Source organism: Globicephala melas, chromosome 2 (assembly GCF_963455315.2).
Source record: "Globicephala melas chromosome 2, mGloMel1.2, whole genome shotgun sequence".
In the NCBI taxonomy this organism is placed as follows: domain Eukaryota; kingdom Metazoa; phylum Chordata; class Mammalia; order Artiodactyla; family Delphinidae; genus Globicephala; species Globicephala melas.
This window is the reverse complement of record NC_083315.2, coordinates 57,697,081-57,722,757: the sequence shown is the minus strand read 5'-3', so window position 1 is coordinate 57,722,757 and position 25,677 is coordinate 57,697,081. Positions and strand designations below refer to the sequence as shown.

The window sequence follows — 25,677 nt, the reverse complement described above, 5'->3', positions numbered from 1 at the left end:
TTCGAACCAAGAGTAGCAGAAAGCATTGCATGCCTTATGGCTTGAGAATGAAATCCAGAGAAGAGCTGCCTGACTGCAGTCTGGACTTCCAAATACCTGGGCTGCAAAAGGCAGAAATACTTATTAAAATTCTTTGTTTTAATGAGCTGTGGGAACTGAGTTATCAGCCCCTGTCCTAGCTACTGAGTAGTTTCCATCACAAATCAAAAGCAGTTTTAGGGAGGCTGCATTTTCTTGGAGGGGAATTCTCTCCTGGCAGATAATTCCGACTGCCTAAGGCAGCAATTAAAGACACCGAAGAGGAAGAGGAGGAGGAGGAGGGGGAGGGGGAGGAGGAGGAGGAGGGGGAGGAGGAGGAGGGGGAGGAGGGGGAGGGGAGGAGGAGGAGGGGAGGGGAGGGGAGGGGAGGAGGGGAGGGGAGGGGAGGAGGGGGAGGAGGGGAGAAGGAGGGGGAGGAGGGGAGAAGGAGGGGAAGGAAGGGAGAAGGAGGGGGAGGAGGGGAGAAGGAGGGGGAGGAGGGGGAGGGGGAGGAGGGGGTGGAGGGGGAGGGGAGGGGGGAAGGCACCAACAGGTATTTAAAAAAAAAAAAAAAAGCAAGATGCTGAAGCTGGTAGTGCAGTGATTAACCTGCCTGTGTGAACGTCCACAGATTCCTTTTCCTTTCTAGTGACTCAGGCCATGGGAAAGTTGGTGGAATCTGGAGCACCATTCTTGGAAGTCTTCAAAATATTTTGCACTCCAAATAGAGGGGAACCCACACAGGTCTCCTCCCCAACCCAGGCCATCTCCGCATGTAGCTTTTGCTGCCTTGTTATACAGCCCAGCACTCAGGAGACTTTCTTTCCATCTTTACGGGGCTGACTCTACCTGGGAGGTTCCTCTCTTCCTAACCTCGACTCAAGAGTAAGACAACATCTCTCCCAATTCTTCTCTACTTTCCTTGCTGTTCCCCCTGCCCCCAAACACATATAAAGCCTTTGCATTTGAGAGGTTTCACTGCTCACTACCAGAACTGTAAGGGCTACAAAAAACAAAAAGTGTGGGAGGCTGGAAATACTCAAGGATGCCACTGTGACCTGTCAGTTCTTTTCCACAGCACCAGGGTTAGGGGAGTGAACAAAATAGACAAAATCCCTGTACTCTGGAGTGTTCATTCTCTGTGGGAGATTTATATAGTATATTTAGAAGGGCTATGAATAAAAGCAAAGCAGGGAGGAGGAACAGGAATGCCTGTGGGAGGGCGTGTAGTTTTAAAGGAGTGGTGAGACTTTGAGCAAAGCCAGAAAGAGGTGAGGGCGCAAACCATGCAAGAATCTGCGGGAAGGGCAGTCCAGGAGACGGAAGCACTAGTGCTAAGGCCCTAAGGCGGGAGAACAGTAAGGAGGCCTGTGTGGATGGGCAGAGGCAGAGGAGGATGGGAGGCCAGAGAACGATGGGACACAGCACTCTCCATCCTGCAATCAGAGTGAAAAGAAGGAGAAGGCCCAGATTTTGAGCCACACTGACCTGGGTCTGAATCTCAGCTCTGCTCCTTATGTCATGGACCTTGGGCTCTTCTCTCCTAATCTAGAAACAGCTGACCACAAAGGGTCATTGCAAAGGGTTAAAGGAGATATGGAATGTGAAACTACCTATCCCAGGACACAGCTAATGCCAGGTTCCTACCCAGCACACATTAGTTCCCTTCCTCTACCCCTGGTTACAGGGCTCCTCTCATCTAGTTCCCATTGTGGCCGTGTCTGAAAGTATGCCATTCAAGGGCCTTCTAGAGGTCCAAAGTCTACTACCAAGTGCAAGAAGAGAAACTGCAAAATAGTGTGCATCTATGTATAGTATTGTTGGCAAACAGTAACATTTTAGTATCCACATTCAAAAATCCAGAGAAATCTATACCAAACTATTAATGGTGGTCTCACTAAAGTATAAGAATATCAAAGATTCTAACCATGGACCTCTACCTTCTCTATGTAATGATCAAACATTTTATAATGAATACATATTTGCAAGCAGAAATCACAATATAGACTAGTGTTGGTACAGGAGAAGTGATTTCCTGACTCTTTCCTACAAGTAGCCTCCATCCTACCTTGCACCCAAGGCCCACTGGTGTGAGCTCACTTTAGGACCTCTTAAATCTTCCATATGGGGAAAATGAGCGCATGTAAGTCCAGCAGGAGGTCTAGGGTTCTCTATAGGAGAAGGTCCTATGGTGGGTGTGCCTGGCCAGCATTTGTGAACTCTGACTGGTTCAGTCTGGAAAGGGGATGGCTTAACTTGCAGGTTGTGAACTGCTTTCTAAATAAAATTAAAACGCTTGCTATAGCTTCCATCAAGGAGAGAAAAAGAAGACTGGTGAAAATCAAGTATTTCAGAGTAAGCTGTGAACTACTGTGATTCAAGATTGTTGACATTGAAAAAAAAATCTCATTTTAGAGACTACTGAGTTAAGAAATACTGTTAAGAAAACAAGACATTTCACAACTAAGTAGCCTACAAGGTCAGTCAAGGAAAGTCAAATATGCCAGTTCCCAGTATCTTACTCAACAATGCATTAAAATGTGCATTACAATCAGTCACTGCAATGCATGCTAGTTATATAGCTTGGAAAAATTTTAGTTGCTTCCCCACTTCCAAAAATAAGAAGAAAAAACCCTTGATGAGGGGAATAAAAAAAAATAATGCTTAAGCATCCATAGTTGTTCATATGGCTTTTCCCAGTGTAAACATATGTTTCAAGAAAACAAATATGTAGTCAGAAACATTTTAACATTCCTCAAATTGACCATTGCACCAAAAAAGGGTGCTCAGGTCTGCAGTAAATAAAATCCTGCTTGAACAGAAGAAAGTAGACTTCTTAGATGCTTTTTAATCATGAGACTTCTGACTGAAGAAGATAATGGTGCTCCCCATAGGAAAACCAATTTGCTCCCCAGAATCAAGCAGCACCTCTCTTTGCTTTCTGCTTTTTTTCCAGTAACATCAGGACTCATCTTGAGTTTATCTGATCATAGACTGGAAAACCCCAGGGCAGAAAGACTCCATCTCAGCATTTCCACAAGCACTGGGGCTGAGCTCTTCCAAAACCGAGTGATTTCCATGAGGCAAAACGGCTATAACAAATTACTTTACTATCAACAGAATAGAGTATAATGAAAAAAGTAACATGATGGTGTCCTAAAACCAGTCAAGAAAGAAAACAGACCTTATAGAATTTACAAGAGTCTTTTATTTCTGACCTAATATTATTCCTCAATTTATCATTAAAGCTGTAATTTCCATGGGATATAATTTTCAAATAACCCCTTCTACTGAGCTGTACTTTTCTCACCACCATCTCAAATACGTGACCTGAGCGTAAAACTTTGTAGCCCCCCCGAGTGAATTTCCCATTGATGCAACTACAGTGATTTCTAAGTCTGTGAGAACTGTTAGGAATGTGCAGCACAATCCAATCCCTGCATTATAATAATGCATTTCCAAAAAAAGATTAAATTTATATCCATTGTTGACTGTACAAATTCCAAAACTTTCAAATGAAGAGCTGCTACAATCACAAAGACTGGATTATGGTTCACGACTTGTACGGATTCCTTCACCTGGTTAAGGCACTCACACACAAGCATGACAGACAATGTTGTTCTAATGACTGGCAGCGAGACCAGAAGATAGTGTGCGGGGCGGCAAGAAGATTGGAGTAGGATGTGATAATGAAAAACGTAATTCATTCTACCTGATGCATATACATTTTACAGATTTAAATCTGAAGGGAAACAACTTTTTGAACTTAATTGCTTGTTTGGGAGAGCTGAATGGAAACATCTTGAACCCCATGTTTATAGGCTCAGTGCCACCTTAAAAAATTCCACACAAACCCATTCTGAAACAACAGTTTCTCCTACTGGAGAGCCACAAAGGTTGATGTGAAATCTATGAAATGGAAAATCAGATCCAAGCTTGTGTGCTCATGCATAAGCTTTGATCTTAATGAAAATGTAGATGGAACAGCAGCACCAGGGTTAAAGGCTACTCTCATCCTCCCCCCACTGACCCCCCCCAGCAATCAGATGCACTAGAGTTTGCATCCTTATCCTCTCCCTGGCTGTGTGACCTTGGGCAAGTTAGCTAACCTTTCTAAGTCTTAGTCTCTTTATCTTCAACATGGAGATAACAGGTTTGTTATGAGGATGAAATGAGATATGTACCAATAGCTTGTAGCTCAGTACCTGGCACATATGAGCATTTAAGAAATGTGTTCTCATGATTAGATGTGGCACTCTGACTACTATATATTTTAGAAGAAATTACAGTCCTGCTGCCATACCCCAACATCTTGTGGTAACCATTTTCATTCTATATTTCTAGCTTTTACTATTTTTTTCACCACAGTATTTCAGGGGGGAAAAAAAAGAAAGGTAATCAGTTACATACATCCCACTTTTTGAACTGTTTCTTGAAGCAAGGTGAAAAGCTGGGGAAATAGGCAACATATACACTGAAGAGAAATTTACTCTTTAGGATATGATGTTATATGTGTATGGAATATAAACAAATCATGTAATTTCAATCTATAACCTATGGGGCATCAAATCATAGGTAGGTTTTATTTTAAAAGAGACAAAAGCCAAGCAGTATTAAAGAATATGGAAGGAATCAATATGGGCCTATTGCTATCTCAGTATTAGTGACTGAAACAGGGATTGGTGGGCTGGATTACGGGGGATTTCATGGGGTCTAACTTCCAACAGGTGGCAAGCTTTAGTCATCTTCAGATGCAAAACCTTAATGAGTTTGAGTATGCAAGTCTCAGGGATTCTGTTCAAGGCCTCCTCTCGGCAATCAAGGGATACAATTTTCTGGTTTTAAGCCACCCTGGCAAGTTAGCAAGCAGGGAACTGTCCGCCGTAGCTTGCACCTGTCCCTAGAACGGGGTTTTGGCCTGACGGTGAAAACCCACCATCCTTTCCTATCAGTCCATCCTGCCGCTGTGGCGCCTCCAGACAAATGGGGGAAGCCCACTAGGAAGTGGTCACGACCAACAAAGCTACAAATCCCCAGGGTGTGGGATTTCCACCTCAATACCACGCCTGAAAACCTAAAATAGGCACCCGCTTGTTATACTGCAATGGGATTCCCCCCCAGCAGCAATCCCCAACCCCCAGCTTGCATGTTTTATTAATAAATGCAAGATGGCACACAGAGGCAAAGAATGGGAGGTAAGGCATCTGCAGCTGGATCCGAACCAGGGCAGTTTGCAAAAATAAATAAGAAGCATGTGACAAGAAGCAGATCCCCAGGCTGGAGCTGAAGCCCTAGGCTGCCCCAGGCACCCTCGCCTTGCTACAGCGACCAGAGGGGATGAAGGTCAGTGGTAAGATCCCAGCCCTCCCGGACACGTACCCTGCAAACCCTGACCGGCCCCCACCCCCGCCCCGGCCACAGGACCCGGGAAGAGTGGCAGGGGAAGCCCCGGCCACGGCCGGCTGCGGGGACACATACCTGCTGCCCGGGCTGTGGATTCGCTCGGCTCTGCAGCGGCGCCGGCCGCGGCTCGCGCTCCCGGGGCTCCCCTCTCCGCCCCCCCGCCCCCTCGCCCCCTCGCGGCCCGCCGCTGCCTCCGCTGCCTCCGCTCCTCCGCCCACCGCGATCGGGGGCGCGCGCGGCCACGCGCCGGCAGCTCGCCCGGGCCCGCGCCTGCGCCCTCGCCTCCCGCCGTCGGCGCGCGCGACCCGGAGGCTGCGGAGCGGCCGCGCGGCTGTCTAGGAAACGGCGGCCTCTGCGGGCCGGGCAGTCGGCGGGAACTGGGCAGGGGGCTGGGGGCTGGGGACTCGGCCGGCGCCAGGGCCTGAACGGAGCGCGCCGGTTTCGTGGCGTGGGTGAGGGGGTCGCGGGGCCGGGGGAGGGGGGTGCTGTGCGTGCGCTTGTGGAGAGAGGAGGGGGTCGCGGAGAGAAGGTCTGAGGTGGAGGCCGGCGGGGCCGGGAAGCAACAAGTGCGGAGGCCGAGGGGGCCCCACCCGGGGAATTTCGTGCAGCCGAGAATAGAAACCTCCTCTGGCTTTGGTGCAGCGCTTTGCGGTTTCCAAAGCTCTTTGCTAGTTGTTGGGCACATCCACACACGGCACCCCGTGAGGGAGCAAACGGCGGGCATTCACTGCCCTCTGAGGTTTGAGGCACGGAGAGGAAAACACCTCTTTGTGGCCGAGATCGAACCAGAATCAGAGACCCTTGACCCTTAGGCTGCTGTCTGGGAGAAAATTACCTGTCAGGACCTTCATTTGATGGTTTTAGCTCAGGACCCTTATAGGACAGTGTTACTTCAGCCTATTTTTTTTCTTTCCATTATCGTTCTCTTAAGAAAAGCCTTTTTAAACGTTTTGTTCACCAGTCCCTTCCTCCCCACCCGCCATGAAATTATAATACCATTCATATCCTGAATAGCTGTTTATGTACCATACGTGTATCTGTGCTTTATACATGAAAAGAGTAAGATTTCGCCCCTTGGAGATAACATCAACCCCGTGGAGAATGAATGCTTGCTTTAGGACCGTGGCTCTTGGTTTTAGCGGGTGGAGCAAGTGGAGTACGTGAGGGCTGTGGATGCACCCATAATACTCTCTGTATGTTAAAGTCCTCCCATACAACTCTTTCTAATGTCTGCAGGTGCTGCTGTGAGCAGTGGAATACAATCACTTAAGCAGCTTCTGGATTCGGAATAGGTTTTGTTACTCGTCTCAATTCAGGCTAAACTAGCCATTTTCCAGTAGGGTCCTGACATTTTTGCTAAGATACTTGAAAAGATTGGAAACCCTCTTTTCTAGAACGCTAAGTTCCAGGATGGGCTCTAGCTCCGCAGACAGCCTTGATTTCCGGTTCTCACACCTCTTCTCGAGTGGGTTTTTTGTTTTGTTTTGTTTTGTTTGTTTGTTTTTTGGTTAGGCCTATTTGGTCTCCCAGGAATGTCTTAGTCATTCTTGCCTCTTCCTCCTCCCACCTCAGCTTTTCTAGCTAGAAGATGGAAATCAAAACCCAGGTCACAGAATTGCCACAGGGGCTTGGATCATACTTTTCTTAGACACAGGAATTTCTAGGTAGGGAATGAGTATCGAATTTTGGCAAGTTGGGAAGTAAGTAAAATTCCTTCTTCAAGTCCTCCCTCATCTTTCAATGTTTCTTAACCCAACTGTAATGGAATTTCAGAGGAACACAAAGCCCTTGGAGGTGATATTTGTAGAAGCTACCTGGGTTGCCAGAGGATTTTTTTCTACATTTAATGTGGACTGGAAAAGAGAAAGTGGGGATGAGTCAAGAAAACTTGGGAGGGTGGATGGGATTGCTGGGTGGGTATAGTTTTCTGACAGGTGGTGGCAACATTTCAACTACACTTTTAAAAAGTGTTAAAAAAAAAAACCTCGGCATAGCTTGTTAAAGTTGTTTTCCACCCCATTCCCCCCCCCCCACACTTAGTAGAACTCTAAAGACTTGATTAAAACCATTGAAAAGCATCCAGTTACAATGCTAGTTAAAAGAGTAGGACAAGTATTTTGAAACTTGCAGACAGAAAAAGTGGAACACCAGTTTGGTTTACCTGGAATCTTTGTAGTCTAATACCAGGTTTGGATTCAGGTGCAAGGCTACTTCAAGGGAAATTTTTTCCTACAACAGCTGTCAATGAAGACCCTCTAGAGAGAGAAAACTGGAAATTACATGCTAACATATTTTATCTGTGTCTTTTAAGTGTGCTGCTTTGGGGTTTTTGTTTGTTTGTTTTTGTTTTTTTTGTAATCTGAGTTCATGGAAAATATAGGTACACCATTTTATGTGGTAGTGTGAAGTCAAAAAATCCCCAAACATGTGTAAGTTATCAGCTCTATGCTGCTCCCTGGTGGTGTCGTACTTCACATCACCTGTCCAAACTAAAATCTTCCACTTCTTTCATTCTTTAGGATGTTGGAAACCTAAATCAGAGTTGTAGACAAGATGGTATTCTGCTTTCTCCAAACTTCTCCTGCTCTATTTTCAAATACCCTAAGTCCTAATACCCAGAGGAGGATTAGCCCTTGAGACTGATCAATTTGGAGGAACTGTGAAGATCTCTGGCAGGCCTCTTTAGTTTATTCTTAAATGTGTCTGTAAGAATCTCTTGAGGATACTTGATTAAAATCAGATACTGGAGCCTCACCTCAAACCCATTAGAATCTAATTTACGGGAGTGTGGCCTGTTATTTTTATTTTTAACTGTCCCAGGTGATTCTTATCAATGGGAGAGGTTGGGGAATCCTAGAGCTATAAACGGAACGGGTTTGGCATTAGTAGACTGTAAGTGACTAGTGAGAGGGATTTTGTGGGTGAAGGAGCCCCACAGCATAAAAGAAAATAGGACCTAAAATAGGAGTAGAAGAAATTAACTGTAATTTTAAGGCTTGTGTGTCACTTTCTTGCCAGATATATCTGCTTCTAATGTGGCTGTAATTGGCACGCTATCCCATACCAAAGTACCTTTTGAGGTAAGTCAGATTTTCTTTCAGTTAAAAAGACTGTCTTTTCAAGAGTACCAGAATCACATAACCAGAAAATTTGTGCATGTATGCAGCTGCAAGATTATGAGAAGGCAGACTGGAGATTATGTTGATCCTGTGAATGAAAAAGATTGCTATTAGAGTTAAAATTTGTTCTCTTGAGGTAGCTGCTTGAAAAAGTAGAACATATGAATCTGATGCCACATGAGTTGTGAAATTTTAAAATATCAAGAGATTTTAAGTTGTTAATGTTTATGTAAATGTTAATATTTTAAAACCTCTTCTGAATGTTGATTTGTGATGCACCCTCACTTATTTGGAACACACAGGGAGAAAGCCAATTTAAGTTAATGAAAAGCTTGAAAAATGGAATATATGTGACTCTGATAATTATTTAAAAATTTAAGTATACATAATAACTGCTAACAAAATAGCTTTAAAAATTCTGCTGAGAGGGCTTTAATGAATAAATGTGATTGACTTGTAACTAGCAAAATTCATGTGCTTACATTCTATGTGGATAAAACAAAGCACAGTACCGTGCACTGAATAGGTCCTCATTTAACATTCTTTTTAAAAACGTTTTCTCATAAGTAGCTTAAATACGCTTAACGTAGCGAGCCCATGTTCAAGGATAGTACCTCAGTGTCAGATTTCACCTTGAGCGGTGGCATGCCAGGCGTGGGAGCAATGAGAGCATCACTTGGGGTGTAGGCAACAAAAATTCTCATTGTCTGTAGGGAATTAAACTATAATAAACCCACTAAAAGTCTGTCCAATTTTTATTACCAGCAATTTCTGTGTACCAGAAATTCAAAACAGTGTCAATGATAAAATATTTCTCCCTGAAAAATTTCTTATGAGTCTGTGTTCTAAACAATTACTGTAGTTACTGTTAAGTTTTAGTAATGTATATGTAAGCTTCAAATTAGCACATTTTAATTATTGATCCTTTAATAAATATCATATTCTACATAGAAGTTAAATCAGAGAACTCCCAGTTATACAGTTGGCCTTCAATAAACATAGACTCAGCTCTATGTATATGTTTCCAAATAAATTCATAAAAACTCAGGGTAATTCAAGGCTTCAGGTGCAGTTCATGTCTGCAGCCCCTTTGGTCCATATCTTTGCATTTATATAGTAGATTCTTAAGCAGTGATTGCATAGCGACTATAAGGATGAAGAAACAGACTTGATGACTTCAGTGTTGTCATTCTGTATGACCACTTAGGGTTTTCATTTTGCATGTAACATTTGAGGGAAACAAAGTCTAATATTTTTGGCTTGTAAGTACAAATTTAGTTAATATGTGAAATTATTCTTCAGAATAATTGAATTTAAAAAATCTTTTACTTTGAAATTTGTTCTTTTTAAATTATTAATGTTTACTTCAAAACTGAAGAAGGAATCAATAGGAGGTGCATTGTTATTACTTAGTACTTCCACAAAACAATATGTAGGTTTAAGTTTTTCCTTTTTTCAGAAACATGAATTCCGTTGCATTTTTCCTTTTTTGTACTGCAATATTTATTTTATATTTGCATATAAGTGGAGTTGAGTAAAAGAATTTTCACTGTCTGTTTCTTTCCTGGCTATTATTATTTGTTTCATTTCACGATCATTACTAAAAATAATTTTGTCACGTAGAGGAGGGTGTGTTAGAAAAAAAAATGATCCTTTTGGGTGTCATATTCTGAGTATACCACTGGGCTCAAGTGATCACAAAATAAATGGTATTCAAATTAAGTGAGCTTTATTATGTGTTTAATATCTGGAATTTTGCATGTACTTCATGAGGAAACCGTTTTGGGGGCACTGTTTATATGGCAAAATGAAATATCAGTGATTGTATATGTATTTTAAAACATAAAAATGATCTAGTATTCCAATTCTAGTCTAATTAGGCTATTTTAAAACCTAGCAAGTACATGTCCATGTGTTTATTGATAGACTCCTAATGATTACTGACATTTGTTAAATGCCTACAGTGTGTCAGACATCATTCTGTGAGCTTTATTTGTATTAACTTTTTCATAAGTCCTGTTGGGAAGGTATAGTTGTTATCTCATTTTACAGATGAGAAAACTGAGGCACCGTGGGATTAAGTAATTTGCTCAAGAACACCCAGATAATAAGTGGAGGAAATAAGATTCAAACCTGGACAGTCTGATTCAGAGACCTCAAGTTCAACCCTACTGCCTCACTGCCTCACATACACACACAAAGTTGTGTCTCAGTAAGCTTGAGGAATTAAGTGGGAAAAGCATTCTGGATTCCAGGGTTTCACCTCCAATTCATTCTTTAACTTTGAAAAAGGCAATTAAATGAATGTCTCTGATTTGGAGAGGATTGAACTTGGTACATCTAGAAATTCTCTAAATTTCTTTCTAGCTCTAAATTTTTCTGATTCTATGATTATTTTTATGTAAAGAAGAAAATTTGATTTTTCACTTATCTAACAGACTAAAAATGAACCAGAGGGGGGAAAAAAACTAGCATGATTAAATTTGAAGGTAGATAAACTTTTGATATTTTGTAGTTACAAAATTATACTACTTTTTTTGGAAAAAATTTTATTTATTTATTTTTGGCTGTGTTGGGTCTTCGTTGCTGTGGGTGGGCTTTCTCTAGTTGCAGTGAGCGGGGGCTACTCTTCGTTGCAGTGAGTGGGCTTCTCATTGCAGTGGCTTTTCTTGTTGTGGAGCACAGGCTCTAGGCGCGTGGGCTTCAGTAGTTGTGGCACACGGGCTCAGTAGTTGTCACGGGCTCTAGAGCACAGGCTCAGTAGTTGTGGCGCACGGGCTTAGTTTCTCCACGGCATGTGGGTCTTCCCGGACCAGAGCTTGAACCTGTGTCCCCCTGCATTGGCAGGCGGATTCTTAACCACTGTGCCACCAGGGAAGTCCTATGCTACTATTAAACCTTTCATGTTCATTATTCCTGTGACTACAGAAAGACCATAAACTTATTTTTTTTTAAATGAAATATAATTGCTTTACAATATTGTCTTAGTTTCGTGTGTACAGCACAGTGATTTTGTTTTTTTGCAAATTATATTTCATTATGGATTTTTATAAGATATTGGGTATAATTCCCTGTGCTGTATAGTAAATCCTTATTGTATCCATTATAATTTATCCCTCACCCTCTCCCCTTTGGTAACCATAAGTTTGTTTTCTATGTCTGAGTCTGTTTCTGTTTTGTATACAGATTCATGTGTATTAGTTTTAGATTCCACATATAAGTGATAGGTAGTATTTGTCTTTCTCTGACTTATTTCACGAAGCATAATATTCTCTAGGTCCATCCATGTTGCTGCAAATGGCAATATTCCATTCTTTCTAATGGCATTGTATATATACATATACACACATATGTATATATATTCCACAATTTATTTATCCATTCATCTGTTGATGGACATTTAGGTTGCTTCCATGGCTTGGCTATTATAAATAGTGCTACTGTGAACACTGAGGTGCATGTATCTTTTCGAATTAGAGTTTTCGTTTTTTTTCCTGGATATATACCCAGGAGTGGAATTGCCAGATCATTTGGTAGATCTGTTTTTAGTTTTTTTAAGGAACCTCCATACTGTTTTCCATAGTGGTTGCACCAATTTATATTCCCACCAATGGTGTATGAGTGTTTCCTTTTCTCCACACCCTCTGTAGCATTTATTATTTGTAGACTTATTGATGATAGCCATTCTACTAATGTGAGGTGATACCTCATTGTGGGTTTGATTTGCATTTCTCTAATAATTAGTGATGTTGAGCACCTTTGCATGTGCCTATTGGCCATCTGTATGTCTTCTTTGGAAAAATGTCTGTTTAGGTCTTCTGCCCATTTTTTGATTGAGTTGTTTGTTTTTTTGATATTGAGTTGTGTGAGCTGTTTGTATATTTTGAATATTAACCCCTTGTGGATTGTATCGTTTGCAAATATTGTCTCCCATTCCATAGGTTATCTTTTCATTTTGTTGATGGTTTCCTTTGCTGTGTGAAATCTTTTAAGTTTGGTTAGGTCCCATTTGTTTATTTTTGCTTTCATTTCTTTTGCCTTGGGAGACTGATCTACAATTTATATCAAAGAATGTTTCACTTATGTTCCCTTCTAGGAATTTTGTGGTGTCATATCTTACATTTAGGTCTGTAAACCATTTTGAGTTTATTTTTGTATATGGTGTGAGAGAATGTTCTCATTTCATTGTTTTACATGTAGCTATCAAGCTTTCCCAGCACCATTTGTTGAAGAGGCTGTCTTTTCTCCATTGTATATTCTTGCCTCTTTTGTTGTAGATTAATTGAACATAGGTGAGTGGGATTATTTCTGGACTCTCTATTCTGTTCCACTGATCTTTGTGTTTGTTTTTGTGCCAATACCATGCTGTTTTGATAGCTGTAGTCTTGTAGTATAGTCTGAAGTTTGGGAGTGTTATACTTCCAGCTTTTGTTCTTTTTTTCTTCAGGATTGCTTTGGCAGTTCTGAATCTTTTGTGGTTCCATATAAATTTTAGGATTATTTGTTCTAGTTCTGTGAAAAATGTCATGAATATTTTGATAGACATTAAATCTGTAGATTGCTTTGGGAAATATGGCCATTTTAACAATATTAATTCTTTCAGTCGAAGAGCACAGGCTATCTTTCCATTTCTTTGAATCATCTTCAGCTTTCTTTATCAATGTTTTATAGTTTTCAGCATATGGGTCTAGAAAGACCATAAACTTCTGAGGGATTGATTATGCATTCTGATAATTGGCTTGATATAAAAATTTATATTATTCATATATGCCACTTTTATATACTTAAGGTGTTCTGAGCCTTGACCTTCTTCTTCATGCCATATAAAGTAAAGCTCTTTGGGAAAAGGAACTTTTAAAGTGGAAGATAGATCATATTTTATACCACTTTTTCCCTTTCTTTCTCATGAAGGTTACCACTTTATTGAAATGACAATCCTTATTAACTCTCTATCCATAATATTGTATGTAAATTTTTTTCTTGGTGGAGACATAACACAAAAAGTAACTTTCATAGAAAAGAAATAAAATTCCTTGTCATCCCCCAAAAGTCTCTGTTTGAAAGGGTTTTTTTCCTCCCACACAATAATCTTCTAATAAAATTCTATTTCCCTCTTAATCCAGCTCCTAGCCTAGTATTTAGAAGTATTAACAATAAATAGTTTTCCTGAGGCTTAAAAAAGGGGAAGCAGGAGAAATTAAAAATATTAAAGTTTCTGTTACTTATTACGAAGTTCTTTGAGAGTATTACTAAGTAAAAGAAAAAGCCCGTAAAATTTGTAAACAGATTCTACTCTTCTCTTCCATGTGTTGCTAAAATTGTTATATAAAATATTTTCTGTTTTTATTTTTCTTTATGGTGGCCACAATTTCTATCAAAGCAGAAGAAAAAGAGGTGAACTATAAAGTGAGAGCCAGTTTCATCTCTACTCTGCAATCTAGGAGAAAAACTTCCACCCGAGGACAGATCGGGTAAGCAATTATTTGTTAATTTATTCTTTGTAATGTTTTGGGGCCATTTGTGGAGCCATAATTTGTCAACTATAGCCATAGATCATTGTTTTAATTCAACTAAGAGAAAATAGTGGTAGACTCCACAATATGGAAAGTTCTTTAACTTTTAAATTACAGAAGCTTGGGTCTCCATTCTAAAGTTGGAAAGGTGTGTGTGTATAGAACCATGTTCAAGTATGTGTTAACTATTCCTAAAAACATGTTAAAAACAACAAACTTGTAAGCTTGGTCTGGTCTTTGTAATTTAAAAATAATATGAATAGAATTAAAGAAGGTTAAGAAAGCCTTGGAGAACAAGAGTCTGGAAAATAGTTCAAGTTGTTGAGTTTAGAAGAGTGAAGGCTAAGGGATGATATTGCTTTTCAAGTAGTTGAGATGCTGACTTACTGAGGATGGTGCCTGTCCTTTTTCCATCTCTATAGAGGAAAAACAGCAGGAGAAATTTAGATAAGAAGAGTCAAAACTTTTGAAATTCAGGATGTGTAAGATTAGAATGATTTACCTTGGGAAGTTGTAGAATTCTCTTTTTGGAAAAGGTCTTCTAAGTACAGTGATCATCTGCCAATAATAGCTTATATATCCATCATAAGACCTTCTAATTTTCTGTTGCTATGGTTTATTTTGACAAACATACGGTGATTTATGTCTAAGGCAGTAGCTAACATGATATATTTCTAATGATAGAATATATAAACTAGTAGAACTTGACTTTAGGAGTATTATAGAAAATTATAAAGTTCTTTTAGGAGCACAGAAGTAGTCATGTGTTTTATTCAGTTTGTTCCATTGTTGACCATGTGATCACCATTACCATGTTTAATTTTTCTGGTTCATATAATGCTCTTCAAATACATACGTTACTGTCAACAGAAATTGAATCACCTCTATTAAGACTAGAGAGAAGGATGGGAGGATAAATTTAAAGATGAGTGTGTTCAGATAGGATTGTTGAGAACAGCTCTCTGAAATGTGAGATAAGGTAGAGATTTCAAACAGTGGAGAGTGGGCCACAGTGTGATGATCTGAAAATGGCATTTGGGAGCAAGGAAGAGGCTGTTCCTCACTTCTTCCCATCGATTCAGAGAAAGCAGAAAGTAAGGACTAAATAAGTTATACTGGAAAAGGTACCTTGTGATCTAAGGAGGAACCAGATTTTTATTAAGAGTAAACTGCAGAGGGACTTCCCTGGTGGTGCAGTGGTTAAGACTCCACATTCCCAATGCAGGGGGTCCGGGTTCAATCCCTGGTCAGGGAACTAGATCCCACATGCACGCCACAACTAAGAGTTCGAGTCACAACTGAGGAGCGTGCCTGCCACAACTAAGGAGCTGGTGAGCTGCAACTAAGGAGTCCTTGAGCTGCAACTAAGGAAGCCATGTGCAGCAACTAAGACCTGGTGCAACCAAATAAATAAATAAATAAAATATTTCTTAAAAAGAGTAAACTGCAGAAAAGTGAAAAATAAATTTGGATAAAAGAGTTTTTCCTCAAATAAATGGACTGTCTAGTAGATGGGGGATAGGGCAGAGGGTAAAGAATGACAGAAGTTGAAGAATTGGGTGTGGAATGAACGTGGTTGGGGGAGTTTGAGAGTGAAGATGTGCCAGTCACATGCAAAAGGGAAAAAAGACTTGTGCTGATGGAGGCGAGTAAATAAAACAGAAGGGAAAGAAGTATTTGAGTAGGAGAGAAGAGTAGACATAGGTTAAAGGAAAATCAGGGCCATTTAGGATAATATTTCTTTGTGAGCAAGGAAGTATTAAACTTGACCAGTTAGGGAGGGTGGGAGGGAGATACAAGAGGGAGGGGATATGGGGATATATGTATACGTATAGCTGATTCACTTTGTTAAACAGCAGGAACTAACACATCATTGTAAAGCAGTTATACTCCAATAAAGATGTTTAAAAAAAAAAACTATGTACAGTAAGGAAAATGGGAATGGATGATAATTACTCCAGTTCTGAGAAGGGTACACACATGTGAAAAATAAGAAGGCTGAGTGACCCCTTATTTCAAGAAAAGTTTTCTGGGGCAGTGTTCAGAGACTTAATTCTGTTTGGATATTGGTTGTAGAGTTTCTAGGCTCCAAGGACATAGGAAACCTCCAGGAAGACCAGGATCAACACTGAGAGGTCAGTGGGGTTGGGAAGTGCTATGATTATTATCTCCTTCACATCTCTGTATAGAGCTGTAGCCTTTTGCAGGAGACATGCGTAATTCAAGACTATTCCTGGCAGCAAAGAATGGGAAGTTTGCTATTGCCATGTGGGCAGTAGCTTAAAAGAGTTTATAAGTCAATTACCAACCAGCTTTGAAAGAGTGATTCTTTTTTTTTTTTTTTTGCGGTACGCGGGCCTCTCACTGCTGTGGCCTCTCCCGTTGCGGAGCACAGGCTCCGGACTTGCAGGCTCAGCGGCCATGGCTCATGGGCCCAGCCGCTCCGCGGCATGTGGGATCTCCCCAGACCGGGGCATGAACCCGTGTCCCCTGCATCGGCAGGTGGACTCTCAATCACTGAGCCACCAGGGGAGCCCGAAACTGTGATTCTTGATGAATTATTAACTGGGGGGGATTTTGTGTTATTTCATATTTTGCATATAAAGTGAATCTTTATTATCAAATCATTTTACATTTGCATTAAATGCAACCATATACTATTAGATTTTCCAGTGAAGAATAATGATAGCTAACACCTGTTGAGTGCTTCTTGTGTTCCAGGCACCTTATATATATAAATTCATTTTATTTTCAGACAACTCTTTGAAGTAGGCACTATTATTCTGTCCCCCGCTACCTCAAGCCTCACATATGGATGAGGAAAATTGGCACAAAGATTTTTGCCCGATTCTATGGTAGAATGTTCTAATGTGGAACTAGGATTTGCACTCTAGCCTTCTGGCTCCAGAGCCCATGCACATAACCCCTACACTACTTATCTTTTTATACATAAAAATGGTGATTTGAGGGTTGCTTGGAAACTATTTTACTTTGAATGGTTGGTGACTCGAGTATATTTATAGGTAGCACAATTTACATCAAAGAAAGTGGCTCTTGTGAGCAGCTACATGGAATGAAAATTGATTAAATGTTTTAAAGAAGTTCATGCCAATACACTCAGTGATGTAAAGGGCTATTGCTTGGGGCAGGCCAGCTGCTTTTATTCAAAAGACCACATTGGGTGGTATAACCTTAGTGAGTTTACTAGGGTCTAGCTCTCAGTCTTGTGGTCTTAGAAACCTGATCCGGTCAGTAAGTGTCCCAGAGAGGATTAAATTAGTCTAACGACCTCATCAGCCTAATATGTAAAGCCAGAAAGCAAATTAATTTAAATATTGGGTTGGCCAAAAAGTTCGTTCGGGTTTTTCAGTAACATGGAAAAACCCAAATGACCTTTTTGGCCAACCCAATACAATGAGATAAAATTGTTACAAAAACCAGTTGTACCAGTATGATCAGTGTATTTTCTTCCAGGTGGTGGATATAGATGGGAAACCAAATTATAAGAGGTTTCTTGGTGAACAGCAGGCACCATGAATATTTCTGGTTTTGGCTTTTCACAGTATTTATCTGTTTTATACATTTCTCAAGGATTTCATCAATAATAGCTGCTATTGGCATGTACTGTCAGTCCTTAAATTATAAATAGCCTCCACCCCTGTGCCCTTCCACCAGGGGCTCTGCTGCCATAGAAACAGCTGTTGAATAAACATGGGTATTTTAGAGAATCTGTGGGTTCAGAATTGAAGGAAGTGAAGAGTCTGTGAAAAGCAGAGTTACTAAAGGGTGTTAATTTAAGGGATAGACTCCTAAGTAGGATGGGTATGCCTGAGTAGAGATCTCTTTACCTAAAGTGTATTTCTATAGCACTGCCTGAGGAGCTTCCCCCCGCTTCTGTTATATTGCTTGAAATTTCACCAAATAGAGATTGCTTTTCATTTTTCAAACATTCTCTTAAAACTGTAAATGTCTATGTGTGGAGATATTCTTGGTGACCTTCCTTATACCCATTCCCTATTGCTTACCTTCATTTTGTTAGGGACAGCAATGTTCCCAGCTTCAAGCAAAAAGTCCTGACTAGTTGAAGCCAGTCATGACAATCCCATCTTCCTTGGCCAGTGATCATGAAGGGAAGGCTCCCAAGTTCAGGGATGGCTTTTGCTTTCCTGATAAAGAGAACAGTGGTGGCTGGTACTCTCCTCTTTCCGCCTTCTTTGTGCCTTAAATGCAGACATGAAGCCTGGAGATATAGCAGCCATCTTTGCAACTATGAGATGACAAGTATGAGAGAGAAAAGATGATTCTGACAAGCTGAGGACCATGAAGGAGAAGGTTTGAAAGAGTCTGGACATTGTTGAACAGCTCTTCCAATCTTGGACTGCCTACCTCCAGACATTATGGAGAAAAATAAGGAAAGTTGTAACCCTTGTTATACAGTAGCAAAGCATTTGATTAATCTGTACCTGCTGTTCTGTGGAAGGCTGACTATGCAAACTGAAACTGTGGTGTTAGGAGAAACGAAAGGAAAAATTTGGAATATTGTGCTGTATTGGTGACTTCTTGTGGCTTTTCAGTAGGATCCTACAGAAGGGGGTGAACTCAAATTAGTGCTCCTCAGCATGAAAGCAGAGAGGGCAGAAGAATATAGCTTTGCTACAGAGGTATTCTGCCTTTAGCTTGTACTCTAAATTGACAAAAGAGCCCTGTAATTTGGAATTTTGTAGGGATTAAGGGTAGGACCTTCTTACCTAAGACTGTTGTTGGAATTGCCTTGTCTGTTATGAGAGCTCAGAGGTCAGCAGCTAAGAGATTAGAATCTCCAGGCTTAAAGATTATTTCTGGAAATGTTTTTGGGTGTGGTTACTCACACAAGGAATTGATCTGAAGCAGACAGACCAGAAGCTTGATATGTTTTTGAGGGAACCTGCGGTACAAAGCTGGCAATTCCTTCTGATTGTCTCTACCTTCCAAGCAATCCTCATCCTTTCCTCCCTAAGTCAAACCAGTATGGAGTAGGCTACAAAAGCTGTGGCTCCCCTGGGAAGGACATCTGCTTCAAAACCTGCCTTAGATATGGCTACAGAGAACAATGACAAAGCAGATCCTCCTGCGACTTAAAGTAGGTGCTGTCAGAGTGACTGGCCAAGGGATTTACTTTATTGCCTGCCCAGGAATCTGTGATTTCTGTCTAGGAAGATATGATATAGATTGTGGATTGTTGACTACTGTGTACTTCCTCTTATCTCCCTTTCTTAATGGAATTTTTGGGGGGTCACTCTGTTCTTTCTTTTTCATCGTTGTATATATGTGAGGGGAGTGGTTGAGAGACAGCTTTTCTTTTAGCCATACAAATGGTCAGATAAGAGTTGTCATATTTGGACTTGATAGAGCAGACAGAAAATCAACCAAAGATCCTGCGTCATGCAGTAATTGGATGAGATAGTGGGGTTGTCTTCCTTGAAGAGAGGATGAGTATGTTGTGTTTAACACATGTGTAAGAAGTATGTGTGTGCATATTGAGTTGAGGACTGGCAGACACTGTTGGCTCGCCAATCCATATCCATTTCTTACCTCTACCATAAAAATTAGCAAAGTTAAATATTTGATTTTCCAGTCTTCTTTACTGCTACAGTAGCCATGTAATACAATTCTAGCCCATAAACCTGCCAGGGGACTTCATTGAAGGCTTTCCCTTTTTCTGATAAAAGGGTCAGACAGCGCTGGGGTTAACTTTTTTCTTGCTTTGACCTTAGATGTGATGCTTGGAGCTGCAGTGACCATCTTGAAAGCATTAGGCAACAAACACGAATATTAAAAGTAAATACACTCAGGAGGGTGAAGCAAAAATATTGAAGATATGGATCGCACCATTGATGGGTAAACACCAACCTTAGCAGTCACCAGTTCAAGATTTTTTGTCTTGTGAGAGAAGTGAATCCATATTTGTTTATGCTGTTGTGAACTGAGTTGTCTGTTGCCTGCAATCCAAAGCATTCTAAACTGATGCAGTATAAATGTCTCTTTCCTAGACTGCAACCTCAAGGACAGTTTTTATTTGTTGATTCATTTTTACCGTGAAGTCTTATTAGTAAATAGTTATATGAAGTGAGGAAAATATTTTTTTTCCAATGGACAATGGAATTTTTAATGGTATATTCACATAAAAGAACACTATACAGCAGTGAACAATCTACAACTGCATATGGCAATATGGATGAACCTCAGATATATAATGCTGAGTGAAAGGAGCAGACATAGGACTTCGCTGGCAGTCCAGTGGTCAAGACTCTGTGCTTCAAATGCAGCAGGCGTGCGTTTGATCCCGGAGGAAAAGATTTTTTAAAAAAAACTTTGACAATAGCCTGATTCACATATAAATTGCATTATTGATGCGTTACTGTTGACAGGCATCTCCTCCATATGTGACTTATCTTACATTTTTACTTTTTGGAACAGAATATTGGCATGGCTCAGCGTGCACATTTAATGTAATTAGGGAACACCTTTTGGAAATTGGTTTCTCCTGCTGAGGTATACAGCAAGAAAAGCTAAAAATTGTTACAACCAAATAGAAGTCTTCAGGAAGAAATTGCTGACTGGAGTAGAACAGATTCAATGTAAGTCTTGACTTTTGTATAGGAAAATCTTTTAGTTCCGCATCATTGACTACTAGTAAATGTTTACTACTTCCAAAATGATGTTTTACTCTAGAGCCTTTATATCAGAACATGTACTTTTTCTTCCAGTGTCCTTTTAAATGTTTTTGTTCATCATTTCAGAAAAATTTTTTATTCCAGTTTTTGACTCCACCATATGAGGTTCGTGATTGTACTTTTCTATTTTTGCCTTTCTTAAAATTAATTAATGGTAATAGCCATGTGTGCCAGCTTTTTATATCAAAAGGAAATGCTTGAACACTAACCAAAGGTAAATATGGAATTAAGGAGAACAGACATATTTATTTGGATGTATTTTATAGAAAAATTACATTTGGCTTCAAGAAAAGCTAGCTTTTTAATTTGTGTTCACATATTGACAAAATGTGATCCAAATCATTTTTTTCACTTCCTAAAAAAGTATTTTAATCTGAAAGTTTCTTTTAAAATACATTAAATTCTAAAAACAAAAGCTTTTATTTATTTATTTTATTATTATTATTATTTTTTTTTTTTGCGGTATGCGGGCCTCTCACTGTTGTGGCCTCTCCCGTTGCGGAGCACAGGCTCCAGACGCGCAGGCCCAGCGGTCATGGCTCACGGGCCCAGCCACTCCGTGGCATGTGGGATCTTCCCAGACCGGGGCACGAACCCGTGTCCCCTGCATTGGCAGGCAGACTCTCAACCACTGCGCCACCAGGGAAGCCCTAAAAACAAAAGCTTTTAAATTATTTTTAGAATAAGCTGGAAAGGCCTGACACTGAAGATCCTATTATTACCATATCTAAATATACATGAAGTGATTTTGGCGTATTGAGATATATTGGTCTCCACTGTGATTTTCTTGCTTGCTGGTTTCATACATAATATTTTGCTTTCCTTTCCTGATGTACCCTGAGTCAGTCCTGCCAAAAAACTACTAATATTGTAAGACTAGCAAGCTAACATCTAAGTGGGAAATTCTTAAATATACGATAAGGATATTTTTAACCAACTGATGAAAACTCTTTTTTTTGTGGTACACGGGCCTCTCACTGTTGTGGCCTCTCCTGTTGCGGAGCACAGTCTCCAGACGCGCAGGCTCAGCGGCCATGGCTCACAGGCCCAGCCGCTCCGCGGCATGTGGGATCTTCCCTGACCGGGGCACAAACCCGCGTCCCCTGCATCGGCAGGCAGACTCTCAACCACTGCGCCACCAGGGAAGCCCCTGAAAACTCTTTTTGATCTATTTCTACTAAGATTTGAACACTCTATAGAAAGAGTTTGAAACAGAGTGTAAAACTTGGGGATTTTCTTGATTTAAATTACTCTTATTTTTAAGCATGTATTATTATTGGAGTGGTGGCTTTTATGACTACTGTATAAAGTCTGCTGGGTGATTCTCTATCTACTTTTTATGGTTAAGTTTGCAGGCTTAAATCCTGTATGATGTACACGTGCCCATCTTCTTTCACTATGAGAGGCAGCCTTGCTAGGTGGATGCCTCCCACTCTGGCCTCATCTTATGCCATTATCTGTTCAAACTTCACAGGTGGTCATTTAGTACAGGTACCCTAGTTATCTGACTGTTACCTAAGTTCCCACAGTTATGAGATTCCAAAGGGAAGCCAAAGTTATAATAACATTCACTAATGAACAAACCACTTATAAAATTGGTTGTCCCTCATGCATGCATCCTTGTCTAGCTTAGAGGCATTGTTGGCCGGTCTTCTTATGATTGTTGAATACTCCTATAAAACACAAATACAATACAAGTGATTTTAGGGCAAAATTGTGAATCTTGAAAAGATGTAGGAGAGATGATGAAAATGATGTTGTTGAACTCAAATCACAAATGAAACCAATGACAAATGAAGATTTGGCAGAGTTAGGCCACAACAATTGAAAAACAGAGAAATTGCAATGATGATGATGACTCTCATCTCTTAAAATATTTGGATATCAGGATTAAAGGAGGGCCTTGGGAAAATTGTCAACAATGTCAAAATTTTTACAGCCTTCTTTACGACTGTCCATATGGAAACTAGACATTAGATGAAATCTGTTTATATATAACACAATTTTGTCAGAAAAGTTATGCCCAAATCCCCACTTGATTTGTTCCTTCTAAGAATTAGCACACACTGGTATCACTTATATGTGGAATCTAAAAACATGGTACAAATGAACCTATTTATAAAACAGAAATAGAGTCACAGATGTAGAAAACAAACTTATGGCTACCAAGGGGAAAGGGGGGTGGGAGGGATAAACTGGGGAATTGGGATTGACATACAACTATATATAAAATAGATAGCTAATAAGAACCTACTGTATAGCACAGGGAACTCTACTCAATAGTTTGTAATGACCTATATGGGAATAAAATCTAACAAAGAGTGGATATATGTATATGTATAAATGATTCACTTTGCTGTACAAAAGAGACTAGCAAAACATTGGAAATCAACTATACTCCAATAAAAATTAATTATGGGGCTTCCCTGGTGGTGCAGTGGTTGAGAGTCCGCCTGCTGATGCAGGGGACACGGGTTCATGCCCCAGTCCGGGAAGATCCCACATGCCGTGGAATGGCTGGGCCCGTGAGCCATGGCCGCTGAGCCTGCGCGCCCGGAGCCTGTGTTCCACAATGGGAGAGGCCACGACAGTGAGAGGCCCGCGTACAGCAAAAAAAAAAAAAAAAATTAATTATGAAAAAAGAATTAGAACATAATTACAATTATAACCCAAATTTGTTAAATAAAAGATGAAATAAACATCAAAATTCTTACCACTATTTTTTTTTAATTTAATTTAATTTTTATTTATTTATTTTTGGTTGCATTGGGTCTTCATTGCTGCGTGCAGGCTCTCCCCAGCTGCGGTGAGCAGGGGCCATTCCCTGCCGCTGTGCATGGGCCTCTCATTGCGGTGGCCTCTCCTGTCGCGTGGCACCAGCTCCAGGCACGCGGGCTTCAGCATCTGTGGCATGCAGGCTCAGTAGTTGTGGCTCACGGGCTCCAGAGCACAGGCTCAGCAGTTGTGGCACACGAGGTCAGTTGCTCCACACCAGCATAGTTGCTCCACACCAGCTCAGTTGCTCCGTGGCACGTGGAATCCTCCTGGACCAGGGATCGAACCTGTATCCCTTGCGTTGGCAGGCGGATTCTTAACCATTACGCCCACCAGGGAAGTTTCTTACCCCTCTTTTTATACGAAATTTTCATCTCTTTTAAGTGGACTTTTTTTTTTTTTTGGCTGTGCCATGAGGTGTTCAGGATCTTAGTTCCCCAGCCAGGAATCGAATTCATGCCCCCTGCATTGGGAGCATGGAGTCTTAACCACTGGACCACCAGGGAAGTCCCTAAGTGGACTAACTTTAAATGGCTTTTTTTATATAATCGCAATCATCTTAAGAGAAAGAGGATCTCAGATACATTCTGTACCTGGGATTTAAAAGAATTTTATATATCCTATATCTTGGATTTTGAGAATATATTTACATATTCCATTTATAAGTAAATTCATAAGACTAAGTATGTATAGTTTATTTACCATGGCAAATTTTTTAAAATTCTGCCACTTACAAGCTGTACCTTGGGAAAAGCCACTTCACTTCTCTTAGCGTCAGTTTCCTTTGTAAAAAGAAGATAATCTCTACCTTGTAAAACTATTGTTAAGTCCTATGTAAGGTATATGAAGCTTTTATTATTTTGTCTGGCATACTGTGAGTGCACAGGAAATGGTAGCCATTATTATTAACTCACATGGATATTAATGTCAGTCACATGTGAACATTTTTTTGACTTTGATTTTTTATCCACAGTTCTTGTTCATAAAATACTGAGAGGGCATAGAGCAATCCTGTGAAGCCAAAATATCATAGATCTAATTTAGGTTCATTCTTTTTTTTTTTTTTTAACATTTCTATTGGAGTATAATTGCTTTACAATGGTGTGTTAGTTTCTGCTTTATAACAAAGTGAATCAGTTATACATATGCATGTGTTCCCATATCTCTTCCCTCTTGCGTCTCCCTCCCTCCCACCCTCCCTATCCCACCCCTCTAGGTGGTCACAAAGCACTGAGCTAATCTCCCTGTGCTATGCGGCTGTTTCCCACTAGCTATCTGTTTTACATTTGGTAGTGTATATATGTCCATGCCTCTCTCTCACTTCGTCCCAGCTTACCCTTCCCCGTCGCCACGTCCTCAAGTCCATTCTCTAGTAAGTCTGCATCTTTATTACCGTCTTGCCCCTAGGTTCTTCATGACCTTTTTTTTTTAGATTCCATATATATTAGGTTCATTCTTGAATAATCAGTTGTATTATCTGAATCTGATTCACATTTGGGGGCTAACAAAGATATTCTTCTTGACCAGTCTCTAGCCAGGGTCCTCTAAACCCTCTTCTCAACTAAGCCTCATCCTTGAACAGAACAGTAACATACCCTCTAACAGCTGAAGGCCACATCCCTAGAATTACACTCCCCTCCCACCCCCAAAGTGCCTGCCTCAGGAAACTCAAGGTTGCCAAAAGAATTTACCCAAAGATAGGGTTCCTATCTCCCACCCTCTATGGGAGTGTAGGAGCCTACCTTAGATAACTGCCAGTTAACAAACCCAGATGGGACACACATGGAAAAACCTCCCCACCTTCTTGCTTTTTGTAATTTTTCAATTCCTCAACTCTATTAAGCCCCCACTCACCTCCCCTCCCTATTCCCTCATTCTCCCTTTAAAACACCCAGGCAACTTTGTCCAAATCAAAGTTGAATTCAGTTCATGTTACCTTTTCATTTTGTTGATGATTTCTTTGCTGTACAGAAGTTTTTTAGTTTGATACAGTTCTACTTGTTTTGGCTCTTGTTGACTTTGTTTTTGGAATCAGATCCAAAAAATCATTGCCAAGACCATACCAAGGTACTAACTGCCTAAGTTTTCTTCTAGTTTTATGGTTTCAGGTCTTACATTCAAGTCTTTAATCAATTT

General features: G+C 40.5%; 2 protein-coding genes across 13 annotated transcripts in view; one reads left to right on the top strand and one right to left on the bottom strand.

Moving 5' to 3' along the window:
• TMEM266 (transmembrane protein 266) overlaps positions 1–5,580 on the bottom strand; it is a 144,316-nt gene extending 138,736 nt beyond the window's left edge. For 2 of the 3 annotated variants that reach the window (XM_030874884.2, XM_060293955.1), the window contains exon 1: positions 5,497–5,580. The gene's annotated coding sequence lies outside the window, so the exon portion shown is untranslated. The remainder of the gene's footprint in view (positions 1–5,496) is intronic. The other variant, XM_060293954.1, reaches the window with a different exon arrangement.
• NRG4 (neuregulin 4) overlaps positions 5,221–25,677 on the top strand; it is a 133,756-nt gene continuing 113,299 nt past the window's right edge. For 2 of the 10 annotated variants that reach the window (XM_070044866.1, XM_070044870.1), the window contains exons 1-3: positions 5,735–5,873; positions 8,440–8,501; positions 13,924–14,011. The gene's annotated coding sequence lies outside the window, so the exon portion shown is untranslated. Of the gene's footprint in view, positions 5,362–5,734; positions 5,874–8,439; positions 8,502–13,920; positions 14,012–19,806; positions 20,671–25,677 lie in introns of those variants that run through there. The other 8 variants (XM_070044865.1, XM_070044869.1, XM_070044868.1 and 5 more) reach the window with 7 other exon arrangements.